At 41.9% G+C, this 19,215-nt stretch overlaps 1 protein-coding gene across 1 annotated transcript in view; it reads left to right on the plus strand.

Annotated features, from left to right (window-relative positions):
• Positions 1-17,531: 17,531 nt before the first annotated feature.
• ndst3 (N-deacetylase/N-sulfotransferase (heparan glucosaminyl) 3) overlaps positions 17,532-19,215 on the plus strand; it is a 37,324-nt gene continuing 35,640 nt past the window's right edge. Inside the window, exon 1 of the mRNA XM_025058314.1 lies at positions 17,532-17,741. The gene's annotated coding sequence lies outside the window, so the exon portion shown is untranslated. The remainder of the gene's footprint in view (positions 17,742-19,215) is intronic.

Raw genomic sequence — 19,215 nt, forward strand, 5'->3', positions numbered from 1 at the left:
TTTGGACTGTGATGCATTTTTAGTCTGTGAAATCAGGACAAACATAACGTACTGATTTAGTTTGACTTATCAATTCAGTCAACTAAGATGGTTAGTTGAAATGAACTTTAAAAACTAAAACCAAGCTAATAAAAATCGTCTTCTGTTGTTGTAGGACAGGTTGATGAGTCCCTCATCCAAACAAAAAATAACTGGAAAGACAAAAAAATAACCAAGAAAGCCTTCTAAAGTATTAAGTTAGGTAGCAGAGGTGCACATTCTACGGTACTGTATTTTTCACCGATGAAGTAAAAAATGGTCCAGCCTTTAATTCGGACCAAGTAACGTAGTTAAATCATGCATGAAGCACGACCTGGTGCAAAAGTTCAGAGAACGAGGTTAAACTAAAGCTGACGTAAAAGTCTCACATGTTTACTGTTCAGATGTGGCAGGAACAGGAACCCACCACTGGTTCTGTTCTGAAAGGAGGGGGTGAAAAACATCAAGCAGCTACAACTAGTGTTTATACGTAAAACAAGTAAACAAATATTTGTCTAATATGTTTGTGCATGCACTTATGTACTCACACAAAGTAAGAGGTGTCATTACTGGTTAACCCCCCGGTGGTAGGCTGCCCCCTGTGGTTCCAGATTGTCACCACCTTCAATCACTAAATATAGTTTTCACCTAAATCTTCATGCTTCACACATGCTTCACACACGTAGACTTTAAGGATCATAACAATAAACTGACAAGTCAGTGCAGGTTCAGGATGAAGAACCTGACATTTGAAGGTGACAGCGTCTTTTAATCAACACAGTGTTCGACTCTGTGATGTGTTAACTGGGTAGAGGATTTGTGTGTCTTTGTCTGCGGGGCATTCGTGTGAGTACACATGTGTTTCCTGTTCTCTCGTTGTATTGCTGTGGTAAGGGAGTGGCTGACAGGTGTCCCTTCTTTTTAGACATGCAATTTATCACCCCACTGCTGGTAGAGACCTTTAGCGTCGTCCAAATGTCCATTAAAAAATTCCCTCGTCGTTCCGTCTCCTTGCCTGAACGACCCACAGGCTCCAAACCAATCAGTCCAAACAAAGTCTTAAAAGTGAATAATTGTTCACTATTATTGCTGTGCTGCATTCTCACTCTTTGATTCCTCTTCTCATGCTCGTTGGCCTATTATCTACACACTCAGAATAGCAGCAAATATACTTTAACCAAACACAAAAAGTCACAGTGTGCCGAGTAACCATGGAAATTCTCCAGCTTTTGTTCTTTCTGACTCAATAATCAAAAGTTTTTCATGGCTCGGAGCCAGCTGTCAGAAATAAATCCCATTTATCGATATCTCGGCTTAGATATCATTATTTTAGTCTCTCAAAATTAATTATGAGAGCCTGATTATTTGGTTCTTAAGATCTCATTTCAGGGCCTAAATTGGTTTGTGAGCATAAAAACCCAATTGTGCCTGCCCTACGGTGCATGAGCACAAACACACACACACACACACACAGACACACACACAAATGTAGTGTGAAAAGTGCAATTGATATGGAAGTAAATGTAAAATTCAGCATCTGGGGATCAGTTGAAATACACATTCTTTCTCTCTCTCCTTGGAAACAGTGGCTTTCTATGTGAGAAGCCCCTTCTTTTTCATCCTCTGCTGCTGTACCAAATCAGCTGTGGTGTAGATTTAGGACGAGAGGAGGTGGGCAATTGTTTGCTTTTTTTTTTTTTTTTTGTACCCTTTCATTTCTCCTGCTTTTCCATGCTGACTTCTTGTGGCCCACCTCTCCATCTCTCCCTGGCAGTGGACAGAAGCAGTCAGGTTGATAAATAGGTGGTGTCCAATGCGCTTCTCCTCTCCTGTCGTTCTTTTTCTCCCTCTCTTCCTCTCTTTTCGTCTACAGTCTCGGCTCGCTGCACTCTCAGTCATATATTGTGTTCATTCCTGTCAGCAAAAAGAGAATCGCTGGAACAACCAGCTCTAACTGTTCACTGGCGCAAACCCATACACACACACACACACACACACACACACGTACACAGTCACAAAAACACAATGATAGAGAAAATAAAAGGGTTTATAAAACTGAAATAGTTTAATGAAAATGTGTAAAGTTGACCAAGACTCACACAGAGCCACAGCTGCACACGGAGCTTCCAGCCACAGTCTATTAATGTTCACCACACACACGGTCAAGATGAATTAATATCTGTGGCCACAAGCTTCAGCGCTGCAGATGCCCTTATTTACCACGAGCTCCTGTTTGTGTTGCAGTGGTGAACGTTGGAATTATTTTGTTCCCATTCGTAATGGAAGGATACCAACCTCTGTCTTGATTGTTAGTCTTCCTGAGGCGGTGGTTCCCAAGGTGGGGGGTGGGCCCCCTCGGCGGCCATGAGCTACTTCAGTGGGGGCATACGAGGCAAACTAATTTCCAGTTCACAAGTTTCTTCGTCTGTCGCACAGTGGGTAAATGCATGGGTTTGAAATTTTGTTGTTGTTGTTGTTGAATTAGACGGTGGTTTGATGGGTTTGAAATTTTGTTGTTGTTGTTTCGTAAGAGATAATGACACGGGTTACAGGTGAAGCAAAGCTGAATGTCCCAATGTGAGGGCAGAGGGGAAAGGCTCAATATATAGGGCAATGGTGGCTCGGTGGTTAAGGAAGGTTCGAGTCCACCAGCTGCCAAGTTACCACTGAGGTGCTCTGAGCGTGGCACCGTCCAACCACACCGCTCCCCGGGTGCTTAAAGCTGCCCACGGTTTACTACGTGATGGGTTAAAAGCAGAGGTCACATTTGGTGGTGAGCTGTGTCACAATGACAAGGAGTTCACTCTCACTTCAGTATTCAAACTGTATCTGAGAAAAGAGACAAATCTGGACGCACTGCCCGAGGGTGAGACATAGATGTTGTTGATGGATAAGCCTTTATCGAAAGTGACACCATGCATTATGCCACTTATATAAGCTCTAATGTTATACGCTGTAATTAGATGAGGCTCTCTCAGTCTTTTCGATTTCCCTGAAACATCTCTCCGTCTAAAATGGGAGCATCCTACACAGAACAGCGTTTTATAATAACAGTAGCCTGTGGTGTCAGTCCTCTGACTATCCTCGGCACGGTATTCTCCGTCACCCCCGAACACTTTCTTGCTAAGTGAGCCTGTCACTGGAGCTTTATTGAGAAGCAATTGATGTCAGCAATCCCTTAATGTAACCATACATCACCTGTTGTATAATTGAAGAGGCTGAGTGCCCGTTAATGAGCCTCTGCTTGACCCTGGGCTTGTATTTGCATTGTTTTTAGCTTAGCACGTTGCTAATAGCTAGCCTAAAGGCACGCTGGCCTCGCTAAAGATCGAACACCAATTTCCTCATTGCCAAGGGCGAGCTTACCAAATCATTTGGAACTAAGAATGAAGACGTGTGCTTGCACAGAAGCTCAGCCACTTAGTCTGTGTATTTCCTGCCACGGCACACAGGCACACTAACACACAGTGCGCATCAACTGGTTAGGCCCAGGGCGCGTAGTATAGTAAAAGGGACAATGCTATTACTTTAAACAATGGCAATGAACGCGAAAGTAGTTGGGCTCAGATGGTGGACGCTAACACTTCTGGGCTAATGGCTTCTTTGCTCATACAGCGTCACGTGGGACCTTTAGGTCTGAGAGACGGCCACGAAGTTAAATGAGGTAATGAACAACTTCCTGTTGCAGCTGACAGGTGTCAGGAAAAGGTGTCAGGATATTTTTTTTTTTACAAACTATTGAAAGCCCAGTTATTGGTGTAACCAAAGACCAAAAACACTGAATGCAGTGCAGACGCCTGACATGAATTTATTTTCAAATCATTAAATCATTTTCACTACAGCAGAGACACAATCATTGGCACTCATACCGAACCTACAGTCAATTAACAGTCCAAATATTCCTCATCTCAAGTGTAAAATGTAAATAAGGTGTAAGTGTAAACACTATCAGTTAGCGTCTGTTACCTCCTGGATAAACCACCACCAAAGTTGATCTAATGTCGGGGTCACAAAAGACACTTTACCTGGTCTGACGTTGCTCTGCGTCCAGAGTTCCAAAGAGGTGGCAAACAGTAGAGTGCATAAACAGCACGCCACAAAAGAAAATTAAGCCTAAATTGAATACACTAACACCCCCCCTCCCTCCCTCTACTACCCCCTACTGCCTCCCTGCCATTTTCTGCACATCTTAAAATTGTGTTGTAAAATGTGTATCTCGCAGGTTTATGTGAGGAGCCAATCTGTGGTGCGGGGGGGCGGTGGGCTCCTGAGCAAGTGATAAAAACAAATAAATCAATTTAGTTGTCAGATTTATTTTGCGATCACAGAGAGCAGCGAGTAATAAAAACTGTATTAAACCAACGCTTAGCTTCGCTTGCAGTTTTCATTTATGTGCATACAGCCTGTGTGTGTGTGTGTGTGTGTGTGTGTGTGTGTGTGAGTGCATTTGTCCTTCCTAAGCAAAAGAGACTATTTTGCGAGTGTGAGTCTCTATTCAGCAGACATACAGTGTCACAACAAATACACGGCAGGGGCCCACTGTGTGTCATTTAACAATGACACCCACCAGCACAAATCTAAAGGATGTATTAAGCTGTACTGCCGCTGTCCTGCTGCACTCTATTTGTACAGTTTTATGGCAATGCTATGGGAATGTAAACAAATGTCAGTTAATACACTCTGTACGCGGAGAGTAACAATCGACAGAGAGAGGATTATCATCAGCAAATAAACACGGGATCTTCAAAATTAAAAAAAAAAATCAAATTAAATTAAAAGAATTAATTGACTTGGCCGGCGCTCCACTCATTTAGAATGGTTTATGCTTTTTCAATTGCAAGGTAAAGAGAGACAGGTAAAGAGAAAGAAAAGCTGCCACAAACAAGAGCATGATTTATGGAATCCATCCCCCGATTTGTCAGAGTAAGCTCATTCTGTATGCACAACAGCGAGTGTGTGAGAAGACGGATGAGACGTACTGGTGGCGAAGGAAGAGGAATGGTGACGCTAAACTCCGCCGGTAATCAACTGGTGAAATTAAACATCAAAAAAACAGGAATGATTGTGTGCGGCAAAGCAATTTGTCTGCAATTAGCAACTGGTCACATAACTCACACACACACACACACAGGTTCACACAAACACAGCCATGCTTAATGGAACACGACGTGTGTGTGTGTGTGTGTGTGTATGTGCAGAAATTCAGCAGAGGCCCACCATAAAAACACTAAGTTAATAAACTTGAAAGACATTAACAAGACCTGGGGCAATTGGTAAACAGCTATTTCATTTGTCAGCAGCTCTTATTGAATGCTTTGAGGTAGCTGTTTATATTCATGGCTACGTCGCTATCATTTGTTGGTGCTACTTTAGTTAACATGAGGAAGAGGGGCGTGGGCTCTAAAAAGTCCAAGTAAGAAAGTGTAACAATTTACCCACTCGCTTTAAATAGAAAATCTATATTTATAGCGAAGCCGGTGTGACCTTTAATGGAGTTCCATTCTCAAATGTAAGAAAGTGTCCTCTCACCTTCTACACGATGACGTCTGAGGGTTTTTATTTGACCCCTTACGATCAATACACTCAATATTAAGGCAGTGTGTCAATGTCCACTTTTCTTCTGTCTGAAAAAAAAAAACAAGGAATGGCTATTACTGCCTGTGTGGGTTTTTATGTGTTTTTTTTATTTTATTTTACAATTCCCAAACATTGGCAGTGTAATTCACCAGGTTATTGTGGCGAGTACTGTTTACCTCATCATGAGGGGTCACAGAACTGAGACCCTGAGAGTAAATGTTGAGAAGAAATGAGCAAAACTTCACAGCTGTTCTCTGCTCCTCAGCCAGTAGAGTATGAGTCTGCTCTCATATTACTTCCTCATGTCTGATTAAATTCTGTGGGTATGGCAGACTTGCTGGCTGTCTAAAATTAATCATAACCTTTTCACAGTCTTCTTTTTGATTGCTCGTAGTTCTCGGGCGAAACAGAAAAAAAAAATAGACTCCAAGATTTCATTAAAATATTTCAGGCACCTGCATAAGTCTGCTGGCATTTGGGTTATAGACTCTCAAGGGGAAAAAAAAAATAAGTGTGAGAGCTGCATGGCCATTATCAGGCTTTGTGCTGGTGATTAAATGGAACTGTATCTAACTGTATTTATTCTGTTTGTGGATGTTTATCCAGATTATAACTCGTCTTCTTTTCACTTGTTCATTCGTTCTTTTATTCATTCTTCTTCCGTGAGGTTTGTCGTTGCACTGTAGCCACTTTGCAGCAAAAGGGTTAATGTAGCCGTGTCAGTCTTCAAATTCTTTATGCCTTTATGCCTGCATCAATGCAAATCCCAAAGAAAAATCAAACTCTTCCTCGTTAATCTTCCTCTTAGAAGGATTAACTGCAGTGACTTTAAATATACAAAAAATAATGTGAAGAATTTTCAGTAGCCTACAACGAGATGTGAAGAAAACAAACCTGGTAAAAACCCATACCTTAAACAGAAACAAAATTTCAGAACTGGATATAAGATTTTTATATCACTGCACAATAGAGTTACTAATTCCTGAACTTCTTCTTTTTTCTTTCGGTTGCTGTTCCCTTCAGGTGTCGCTGCAGCAGATCATCTACATCTTTGACACTAACGTTCTCCATGTCCTCTCTCATGACTTCCACACATCTCCTCTGAGGTCTTCTTCTTCTTTTCTTGCCTGGAATCTCCATCTCCAACATCCTTTGTCCTGTATTTAAGTCCAAACCAACTCAACCTCACCTCTCTAACTTTGTCGCCAAACTGCCCTACCTTTACTGTCCACAAGTCTTGTTTCTTAGCAGCACAAACCAATCATTTGTCAGAGTTCAGTTTCACACGGTCAGTTTTTTTTTTTTTTACCCACTTTGGTTTCGTCATTAGAAACCTTCAGTCATTAAACACTGGCTGGAGGAGAATAGTTTTATCTTTAACCTGCCAGCGTCTCCCTGCTGGTTGCTGTTAGTTTCACAGTCTGAGGATTGGACAAAAGGGGGCAGAGCATCTGCAACTTGAGATTTCAGAACTTCTGAACGGAGAACTTATAACAAGACTTCTGTCTCCTATAACCAGGAGGGGTCAGACAAGTGAAGAGAGAAAATGTTTGGGCTTTTGCTTCAAGCAGTAGAAACTCAGTTCGTCGAATGGGATCTGGTCTGAGATTCTTCACAGGGCGATAGAGTTCACTAGGTCGTACATACAAAAAAAAATTAACATCCTGTCCTTTTGGGCTGTAGCCACCCTCTGTTTCCCCCTACGGTCTTCAATCTATCTTTTCCTCTTCACCTCTGACCTTTTCATATTTTATCACCTCCAGACCAATCTGCTCCTCCATCTCCGTCGTACACTCAGTTTTGTCATACCACTGACCTTTGAGTTCCATTCTTACTTTGTTTCTCTACTGCTTCTTCCCTCCTGGTCTGGGCTGTAATTCAGCTTGTTTCAGGGCCACTTAGGCAGCCAGTGGAGTTAATCTGTCTTTTCAGGCCATAAATCACTGCTTGGCATCTCTCTCTCTCTCTCTCTCTCTCTCTGTTTCACACACACTCTCTCTTTCCATCTCTCTATCTCCCTCCTGTCTTCTTCATTCCTGTTTTGCTCATTCCTAATATGTGTACTTTAACGTGATGGCACCTGACTCTGCGGCCTATGTTCTTTGGTCGAATGAGCTTCTGTACATTTGCATGTTTTTGACAACAAACAGATAAGAAGTCAAAGTGCTTAGTCAGAAAATGCCAGAGCCAATCAGAAGAAATTGTTGAAATGTCAGGACCAATCTGAAGTGATGCTTCTCTTGGAGGATGTTTTCACATACCGACACTCAGTTGATTCAGCTAACGGGTGTAACAGACCCCCAGATGCTGAGCTGTACTTTTCACGCTAAAGATTGTGTGTTTTTATGTCTGGGTGTGTGCGTGTGTGTCTTCTGATGATCTACAACTAGGCAGGTGCATGGGAAAGTGTTGGCCCCTATAACAGACAAAACCACATCAGGAACTGGAGTGGTGGAATTGATGGGTGAGAAAAGAAAAGAGAGAAAGAAAGGGAAAGCGAGAAAACAGCTTAGCCTAGCAGGAGGGAAGAGGGAGTCGGAGGGCAAACGCTGGAGGAGAGGAAAGTTGAATAGCAGAAGGGTGGGAGTGGGAGTCGGGATGAATGAACGTGTTGTGAACCCATTGTGTCCCGCTGCTGAATGGAGTGTTAGTAAGCTAAGTAGTAGCTGGTGATTTACAGCTCCGAGGCTCTATCAGCTGAAGTAGGCAAACAATAGCCTTTCATAAGAAACATCCAGCAGGAAACTTGTACGATTGTGCTGAAGAGAGGAGAGGTGCTTTGGAAGTCTGTAGTTCTGCACTTACAGAGAAAGAAGGAGGAGAAATAAAAAGATAGATGCTGAGCTCAGAGACTTGGAACAAAACTAAGATATGGTGGGGAGATACGGTGTCATGTCTTTTTATTAATAGGTAGTCCATCGGTTTGTTTTCTTTTCTGCCACAACGGTAAAGTGGCACATTACATTCATCTGTAGTCAGTGTGAGTAGCACAAATTCAAATTCTCATATTTTTTCATAATGCCGCTGTGTGAAACACTCTTATTGGTTTATTCACAGCAATGTGTGGATTAGGAATCTCAGCGAGGACAGAAACGTCTGAGAAATCAGTCAATTAAAAACACACATGGACACATTTAAATATTATTTCATTTACCTTTTCACAACAACAATAGCAGCGTGTGTTGTGTTTGTACTGGATGTGCAGTGCACCTTCACAAAAAGATGTGAAAAAGACACACACACACACAAACGTGCAATGATACGACGAGATGTGAACAAAACCTTACCTTAAACAGAAACAAAAATGCAGAACTGAAAGTATATTTAAATCCTGTTCTTAATTTAAACGGGGATTTTACTACTATTTACTGAACTTCTTTCGGTTTTCTAAGGATTTAAAAAGTAACATATGGGGAGGATGAAGGATAAAATAACAGTCGGAAGTTCAAAGTTATTCACCCGTCTGGAGAGGACATTGTTTCCTTTCAAGAAGAAGAATGGTTCTGGGGCCCTGAACCAACGATTTACCATGGCATCGAGTAGGTGGCGCCCTCCTAGAGGCTGTTTGTTTGTCTCTGTGGTGTCTGTGAGTCAAAAGTGAAAATCATACTCTTTTCACCCAAATGGATCAAATGTTCACTGTAGGTTTTGGAGGAAGTTTGGACTCTCGTGGTCTTGGGGAAATGTAGAGTGCAGACAGAGACGGAGGGACACGATCCTGCTGTGTCTTCAGGGTTACGATGACTGAATGAGTAAATGATTGTAGTATTAAACAGCCAGGATCCTGAGGACAGGGTTCTACATTTTTTAGCAGCATATAGAAGCGGTCCACGAGGGTGGCAGGGCTTTACCTCAGAGAGAGGTTAAAAAGTTTCCACACTCAGCCTTTGTCCTTTTGTATCAAGAACAGGCCATTCAGTAGTTACAGCCTTCTGAGGACGGTGTTTTTCGGACACCACTGCAGGAGTGTGTTTTAGGCTCGGACATGCTGCAGATTTCAGTATCTAGACTGGCCTGCTGATACCTTTCTTTCTTTACAGGAGGAGTTAGCTGAAGGAGGCTGTCTTCAAGTGTGGCCCCTTTTTGCTGAGACTGCTTCTCCCATCACCCTGACCCAGATAAAAATAGGATGAATACAAGGGCTCGGTACTTAGTACTTCAGTTCTGGAAAACAGGCTTTTATCAGGTCTGTTTTAGACACTAATGAGATCATCACACAAAACGTTGTTACTCACAGCACTAATGAGATCATCACACAAAACGTTACTCACAAACTCTTTTTGGTCCCTTTAAACTAACAGTCGTGTCACTTCTGTGGTTGTTGCTCTGGTATGAGTTGAATTATTACCTTACCTTGACTTCATAAAAAAGAATTGAAAAGCAATGATAGCATCCTCATCTTTGTAACATGAAGCTGTATATCTAAGTGCTTCGAAGTGGTTTTTATATCATCTGTACACTTCTAGATTCTGCCTTGCCTCAGTACACACACACACACACACACACACACACACACACACACACACACACAGAGGCAAGAGACCCTAAATTTAAACCTATCCATGGAAGTAAACCAACAAGTCCTGTGACAAATGACACAAAATAGGGACCTGTGTGTGTGTGTGTGTGTGTGTGTGTGTGTGTGTTGGTCTGAGATAGTCTGTGATACTGATGTGTTGAGAATAAGGAACATTCAGTGAACCATCCTGGCTTTCCTACACTGCACTGTTGCGATAAGAGGCGAATTCACACACACACACACACACACACACACACACACACACACAGATCTTTCTGTTTTGTGAGCCCCACTCTAACCACTACAAACATATGCATAATCTCACTCGTCATCCCACCTATAATCTGAGCCTAATTACTGTCAGTAGGGACTCCCAAAATGTCCCCACGAGGACAAGTTGTCCCTACAGCAGCAGTACTTGTCCCCCACAGTTATAGATATATATCAGTTACGTACAAACGTACACACAGTACACACAACCTGCTCAAAGTATAGGTCTTAAGAAACAATGCCTGCAAGGAATCATGGGTAAAAGTATCAAAGGAGAAGGAACAATGCACACACACACAATGTCCAAAGCACACAGAACCATTCAAGGAGCAACAGTTGGCCCCAGCTCTCCCTCCTCAACCCCCCGGAGACCCCGAGACCTCAGCCCATCTCCTACTGCTCCTCCATCCCTGTCCAATTCCTCCTCCTCTCCTCTCTGTTCCTCCCACTTCTCTGCCGCTCCTGCCCCTGAGATTTCTCAATTTTGACAGAACAGTTAATCATACACTCTCCACAGGTCTCGTCCCACAGTTGTGTGTCCGTGTGTGTGCACATCTTTTAGTGAATGTTCATGTTCATTCAGGAGGTGAGAAGACCTACAGTAAAGTGTCTCTTCTACCTCAAATTTATTTAGTTTTTTTAATGTATCATATTCTCAAGCATATGAGCTTTTTCCATCTTTGAACTCTGTGATTTAATAATATTTTTATATGCATTGTTAATAATAATAACAACAACAATAATAATAATATGAGCTATACAAAAAATAGGAATAGAAAACTATAAGAAAGTGTGGTGTTTGTTCTATTAAATTAATTTAATTTTTCTTTTTTAGATCCATAAAAAACAGATCAAAATTTGAAAAGGCTCATTTCACTTGCACATTTGTCTGTTGTAAATATCTACCACTTTCTCTGCCAAGTTGCACAAAAGCCTTCTTTCTTTGAAAAGAGTTTTTACAAGACTTGGAAAATATCGCAGCAAGTGAAGTGTGAACAATTTGGACTTATGCTTTATTTTAATTTGAGAAACTACAAAACTGTTGCAAAAAACGGTTTCTCTCAGCCTGTTTACTCCTCTTCTTCTCCTTGGCCTTTTCAGACCACTGTCTGCCGGCACAGAATCAGAAACAAAAAAGAAATAATAACAACTTTTAAAGATATGGAATACAAAATGAAAAACGGATAATTCACCAGACAAGGGCTTTATTACGGTGAATTACATTCAAGTTCGGCTGCAAGTCGCCCATTATTCCAAGTATACAGCCTGCAGACATCAAGTGCAGTCAATGGTTGGTTGTAGTAATAAATATTGCTACAGATTCTATCTACCTCTGCTTTGGTCTCAGATGGAGATTTAGGAACAGGCCTGTTTTGCATCCATTAATTGCTTGACCACAGTCCAAGTGGTCTGGGTTCATCTGATTAACTGCTGGCACTGTCATTTCAGTCGGGGGTGGTGGGGGTTGGAGCACATTAGTTATCGATGTCCATTAGAAAAATATGTATCATTTTTAATGCATTTATGAGAATAATATCTATACTTTTACCACCACTTTACTATAGACTCTTTTACTTCCCTGCAACATTTGCAAAATTTGATTTGTTTTCAGATAAAATGTTCACATTATATTGTACTGCTGAGATATTATATAAAAACAGTGACCCAAAGTAAGTGTTATAGTTTGGTGCCAATGCTTCATACTAAAATATGCCTCTCTGTTTACACTGTGCATCACACGCCCAGCTGTAAGCAGAAGCTGAACTGTCACGTAGACGTGTTGTGTGTTGATGCGTTCTCTCTCTCTGTCATCAGGGAATGTTAAAAGTCAGCAAGTTTATGGTGTCATTTTTTTTTTTTATAGCTCTCAGAGATATCTTCAACTCCTTGTTAGACATCATCGCTGCAGGATTTTGTCAGGAAACCAAACTAATGCACACACACCCAACACACCGGTTTTCACACTCCAAAATAAAAAATAAAAACACACACACAGCGCTGTCTCTTATTGCCGAAGCAAAAAATACCCACCGTTCCCACTGTGTCACTCCTCATGTGATGCTCATCCTTGTGCTGCGTTTTGTGAGACAAAGAGTGGGCTATTCTGGGAGGGATGTAACACTATGTCCAGCTAAAGAAATATGTCCAGGACTAAATTGGACCCACAGCTTTTTCCCTTTGCTTTCAAGCTCATGCGTTTGGTCATGTCGCTCATTTCATCCGTGCATTTGCATGAACAGTGTGTATTGGTTTCATTTTCCCACCTATTTACAGTAGAAAAAGAATTTGATCTATCACTCACGGATCCATAAGAGTGGCACGCAGCGAGGGATGAACACGTTAGTGTCAGTTTCAGACGAGCAGAGAAGAGGAGTGATGTGACTGTTATCGATCCAGCCTGGTAATTACAGCACGATTTATTACAAGACACAGAGAGAAAGCCAGGGGATACAGAGTGGGGGGAGACAGAGAAACGGTATCATATTCAGTTTGGGGTTGTAAGTCCGATTTCGGCGAGAGGGAACAAGGTCAGAGACAGACGCAGATAGATCACTTTACCCCTCCTTCCCTGAGTGCTGTGTGATCTGATCCCTGTTGTGCTCTCTGACATCCCCCTCTGTCCTTTCTCTCCCCCTCTCACTCCTGTCCTCTGCCTCAAAAATCTAGTATGACCACAGGATGCAGAAACCTCCAAACACAGCCAGGCAGCTTCTTCAACTCCCCTCCGTCCATGGTGACTTTTTTTTTCCTCACAGGTTTTGCCTTTCTCATTCTTTGAAAGGCGGCTTCTCCTTATCACTTCTGAGACTTTATACATCGTAAATATTATAATACATTCAAGGTGCACTGCAGGCCTGCTGGTGTTTGTGGTTTTTTTGAAAGGTGTGGGCGTGTGGTGTTGTTTACTCATGTGTGTGAGTGATAAGGATGAACTTGTGGGCGTTTGTGTGTATGTGTGTGTGTAGATTGATGTGAGTTTGTGTTTGTTTGGAGGCAGCCCTGTTCTCCGCTGTGACGAGAACTATTGTATGTTCTCACTGGCACACCACATCCTCTCTCTGCATGAGTCACACATAAAAACATACACTCATGATGCCTAATGGAACATCATGAGGTACCTGCACAGAATTATTGTCTAAGTATTTCAAATAAAGGAGGTCACGAGGACTTGTGTTTGACAAAGATAGCACAATATTGTCCTGACAAAGAAAAATACTTTGGACGATGAGTAAGAGTGGTATTTTACTTTTTTTTTTAAATGCTTAAATAAAAAAAATAGATACGTTGTTTGCAGCGAATTGCTGTGGTAACCAGGATCTGTTGACCTTTTAGTAAAATGTTGTTTTTTTTGGCCCATAATTTTGTACGCTTCACTCGAAGATGTAAATCAAAGCGATCCTCTCCCTCCCTCTCCCCCTTGCTCTCTGTTTAAGTGTATGTATACTGCGATGCATCTGTGCTCCGTCTTATCAATCTGTTAGCGTGGTATTGATTGGCTAAAAGATATCTCCACTAATGTGCTTGGGAATGAAAAGTAGAGGAGGGGTTGAGGCTAGGCCGGCCACGACAGCTTTCACTTAGCCTCCACGCTCCTAAGAGAACGTCTATCTATCAACATTTCCAGGCATGAGGCGAGGTCAGGAGTGGGCAGGAGCAGGAATCGTTAAAATAGCAACAGCACCAGGCAGCCTTTACACCTCGGCGAAGCACGCATCATGTTGTTGTTTACACTGTGGGAGGCTAACAGCCGAAACATCTCGTAAGCTGCTGGTTCGAGCAATAGATCCCGCACTTTGTGGAAACAGCCAGGAGAGGAGTGTCATTATTAGTGGGATGCCTTTCCTCTAGTATGTGTTTAGGGCAAGTATGCTCCAATCTGCTCAATGTTTTGTTTGGCTTTTAATTAGTGGGGTTACTGTGTGAACTTCACACTGCCTCCCCTAACTGCTGGGCTGTACAATACATTGTGATGATAATGTCTTTTCCTGTTTATACACTCCAGCTCCATTTGCTCTCATCAGGCCTCTAGACTCACACAGCCACCATTCAGATCGCAGCGGGGAGAGAGGAAAAAGAGGAATCTGTCGCTCCTCCTCTCTTATCTTTCACTTAACAAAAGCCTCTGATGGAGACAACAAGCGTTCTCCCCTCTCTCTGCCTTTGTCCCACTCTCTCTCTCTCTCTCTCTCTATCCCCGACGCTCTCGTTTGTCTCATGCTTTTTTCTATTTAGCGCTCACGGTGATAGTAGAACATGGCAGCTCTGACACCTTTTACATCTTATGTCCTTTGTTGTGTTTATCCTCGTGTTGTGCATGTGTGTATCCTGTCAAACAAACACAGGCGTCCTGTGTCTGTAAACTGGCCCGCTAATGTGTTCTTTTCAAGTGTTATGACCACTTGCCTCTACCTGTGTGTGTGTGTGTGTGAAAACCACCATCCAAACTTTTTCACAAGCTGTTGTTTCCCATTGTGTTGTAACGAGTTTCTTTAAAATTACCTTTGCAGTTGGCACACTCTACTGATGCATACTCACTGCTGCCTGTATCCCAGGTGCAGCTGTCTGGCTTTCATTTTCAGCTTATTGTCTCAAACTACCTCCATAGCAGAAGCCTTTTCTGGCTTGTAATTTGGAGAGAATGGGGAACAGCCTCTCTAATTACCCTTCACCCACTGACACTAATTTACATACAAACACAATCACACTCCAGCCCAAACCTTCATTACCTCTGGATTTCATTCTGAGCATGATATCTGGCTGTGGAGTTTCATTCAATATATGAATATGTTCCGTGGGTTTTTGTATTTTTTAGACTAAGTGCAGCCTCAGTAAAAAAAAAAGAGCAAAACAGCATGGAATTATATATTTTGTACTTCAGGTTCTAAATCATAGGTAGAAATACTAAAACCATGAAAAAGTTAAAGATGTAATATTTTAGGGTGTAGTAGCCACAGGAGGAACAGAAAAAAAGCAAGTGTTGGTTATGGAAATAATTCAGTAAAATGAACAGATATCTATATAAATGTATAGACTGCAGCTTTAGAGTATTTTATAGTTTTTAACAATTATATTTTCCCCATGATATTCTTATTTGTTTTAGTGTGTTTAGTTGTACATTTGTTTTTGTTTTACTATTATTATTTTATATGACCTTATTTACTTTATTTTAATTGTTTATTTATTTGAACGGCAGCCTTCAGTTGTCAGACATTGCTGGGTGGTGAACATGATGTAAATTTCTATGGTAACGTTAGCCTTCCTGTTTCTATGGAGTTTGCTCGTTCTCATGCATAGGTTCTCACCAGATATCCAGGTTTTCTTCTACAGTCCAAAAACATGCTTGATTAGGTTAGTGGACCACTCTAAATTTACCATTTGCCATAGACTGTTTCTGTCTCTGAGTGTGGCCCTGAGTACGTTGTCTATTTCCCCCCAAAAGTGTGAAGACTGGTACAAATTTATGCTACAGTCTGAAGCGATCTACAGTAGTTGCATAATGTGGTAACTGAACATAAATACGCCAGGGTGCAGCTGGTAACATCACTTCTGCTTCCCACTGGATGCAGCCTCGGAGTGTGAGCTCCATCACAGTGAGAAGCTCTGGGTTGCCAGTTCATTGGCCAAGCAAAGCATCCCCTTTTAAAATAGTTGTTTTTAAAACTGTCGGCAAGCGTACAGGGAATCACCCCGACTCAGCCACATCTTAACATCTTCACATCAGGTTCCTACTGGACATTTTAGCTCTCAGTCACAGTCAGTGTCCAAATGTACGGACGATCACCTGTGCCTTTCCTTTGTCTTTTCTTTATTTTTAACAAGCACACTTGTAAAGTAGTAAATCTTTATAAGTAAAGATGAACATTTGAGGCTGGTTTCACCTTATGTTGGTCTCTGGCACAAACACACACACAATGTATATACATGTTCTATATACGTATATATATATATACACACACACTAATCTCTTTTGTGAGGCCATTGTGATGTAAAAGAGGCGGAAACCAGCTCCTTCCTGATTTGAACGTGTGTGCGAGGACAAATAGGTTAGTAAGATTGATGAACTATTGGGGAGGGAAACAGAAGACGTAATTAAGTTAAACACTGTATGATTGGCAGCCCGTGCTGGGCCGACTGACGTGAGTGCATGACAACGGGCTGTGTTAATGTGTGTACTGAAGGATGTTGTAATTAGAACACTTCCAAATGTGTTGTATTTTCAACAGTCCAGTACCAGTACTACACTTCAGTCCTTCTCCTTTCATGGCATCCCGTCAAGGATTCCTTAGGTTAGGTTTATATTTATACTAATATTTATTTGCCTTTAGTCTGATAGTTTATGTTAATTACTGTGTATGTTTAATTTTAAACGTTTCTAACTTATCAGGTTTCATTAGATGTATTGTATATATTGCATTTGAACTGCTATATGTGCTTTTTTTCTTAAATATAAGTTATTTGTCATGGTAGTGAGGGGGACAAAGAAGGGGGTTCGCGGGGATTGGCCAAAGGCGCCAAACAGCCTAGGACTGCCGCTGCTTTAGTTCCCATCTTTTTACCCGTGTCACAATACACGGACCATTAACTCGCACTGGTTCGTGTCCATGTGTCGTCCCTCACTAGGCTAAAGGTCCACGAGCCTTTACCGGACCGTGATCCGCTGATGCCGGGGGAAAACGCTGTTAGTGTCAATCAAACCGTAACACCTCCCCTCCTTCCTCTCTCGGTCTCCTCCTCACACTGGCTTCATCCGCTCCACTTGTGAATCGTATGGTTTACGCACGGCAATCAGTCGTTAACTGGCAGCCGGATACCGGTGCTTCTCTCGTCGCTTAATCTCCACTTTCACGAGGTGGCAGAGTGGGTATAAGAGGGAAGGGGAGGGTGAGAAAAAGAGAGGAATGGTGGCGGGGGGAGGAGAGCGGATCATTCCGCCTGGCTGCCCCTGCTACTCTAGTGGAGGATAGAGAGAGAGAGGGAGGGAGGAGGAGAAGAAATGGCACAGAGCTTCAGCATCCAAAACACACGGGAGTGGCGCACCACCGAGAGCGGAACCCTGGACCCACCCGAAGCAACATCACTCTCACCGCACATGCGTCACCGGCTCCTACGGCCACGAAAGCGACCCAGGCGGGTTTTCGCCCGGGCTGCCCCTGCTACTCTAGTGGAGGATAGAGAGAGAGCGGGGGGAGAGGGAGGGAGGAGGAGAAGAAATGGCACAGAGCTTCAGCATCCAAAACACACGGGAGTGGCGCACCACCGAGAGCGGAACCCTGGACCCACCCGAAGCAACATCACTCTCACCGCACATGCGTCACCGGCTCCTACGGCCACGAAAGCGACCCAGGCGGGTTTAGAGGTAAGTGGGGATTCCGTGAATCTAAATAAACGTAAACTTCCGCAGCGTGAGAAGCAAGACTCTGTGAATCACCTGCTGGTAGTTTGCGTTTTCACAGGAAAACAAATAGACCTCAGTACACTCGAGTCGAATCTTTTATTTTAATTAGCGTATATATTTAAATATGTACATTCTAACCACAGAAAATGTAACTTAAGACATCAGTTATCATTGTAACAAAAATAACTTTGATAGTTAAACTTACAATTTACATGTAACTTTTTCTATCTTTTAGCTATAATTAACCGAAAAACACATATAAAAAACTATATTGTGTCATATACTGTAGTTTAAATAATTACCGTCATTTTTATTTCATACATTATAAAGTATTTGTAGCCTGAAAAAACTTTAACGTGAAATCCGATGTTAAGCTGATGTCAGCGCCCTCCTGTGGCGTAAACCCAACAAACCTAGACATGTATTCAACTCTTTGCAAGTTTACCTTAATAGCAAACTCGCTGGCTCGTATTAATAACTCATCACAACTTGTTTACATTCAAAACCAGTGAGACAATTAACAGCACATTTCTAACGTGAAGGAAACAATAACGATTATATCCACATGAATTGTTTTTTTTTTACTGCACTTTGTTTTTTCTTTATATAATAAAATATATAGACTATATAGAATAAAAAGAAAATTCAATGGCTTGTCATTTGCCTGTAATTAAATTGTATATTTAAGTTTTATCCGATTCCATTCTCTCTGTGTGTGGAGTCTTTAAAGACAAATAACAAGCAAACAGGTAAATAAAAAGAGCATAGAAATTCATGTTTAAAAAGAGAAAAGAGAAGATGAGAGCGTTTGGAGATAAGGTAGAGGTAAACAGGAGTATGGGTAGGTGATACACAGAGAGAGAGAGGTGCTGTGGGATATTTTTTTCTTCCTTGGCTCCCGGCACACACATTAGGATGCTAATCCTGCTCTTTTTTGTCTCTTTCTATAATTCATTGCATTTTGTCCCTCTCTGCTCTTTCTCTTTGTCTCTTACAATCTCAGACTTTTTTTGGCTTGCCATTTTCACTGAACTGTCACCGGCTCCCTCTAGATAAGTGCTCCTGGCAAAGGGAATTTAAAGTCTCATTTTGTGGAATTCCAGATGATTAGGTTCAGAAATAGGACATGAATGCTCAGAGTACAGCACAATCAGAGGAATTCTCAGTAGGGCATCATGAAATTATCGGAGCTATTGTTCACTCCGTGCTACTTAAATATTAATGCACAACCAAACAGTTGTTTATTTTGAGACTTGATTCTTTTTCTTGTTTGCTCTTTTAACTGTGATATGTACTTGTGTATGGGGTGTGTGTTTGTGTGTGTGCGTTTTGGATTTGCCCCAAGAATACAAGTTGTTTTCAATCAGCTTCGTAGTTACCAGCTGTGCCCTCTCATTCCCTAGGGTTGTACAACCTGGGCTCATGCACACACAGA

This window comes from Cynoglossus semilaevis, chromosome 9 (assembly GCF_000523025.1).
Source record: "Cynoglossus semilaevis isolate Cse_v1.0 chromosome 9, Cse_v1.0, whole genome shotgun sequence".
Lineage (NCBI taxonomy): Eukaryota > Metazoa > Chordata > Actinopteri > Pleuronectiformes > Cynoglossidae > Cynoglossus > Cynoglossus semilaevis.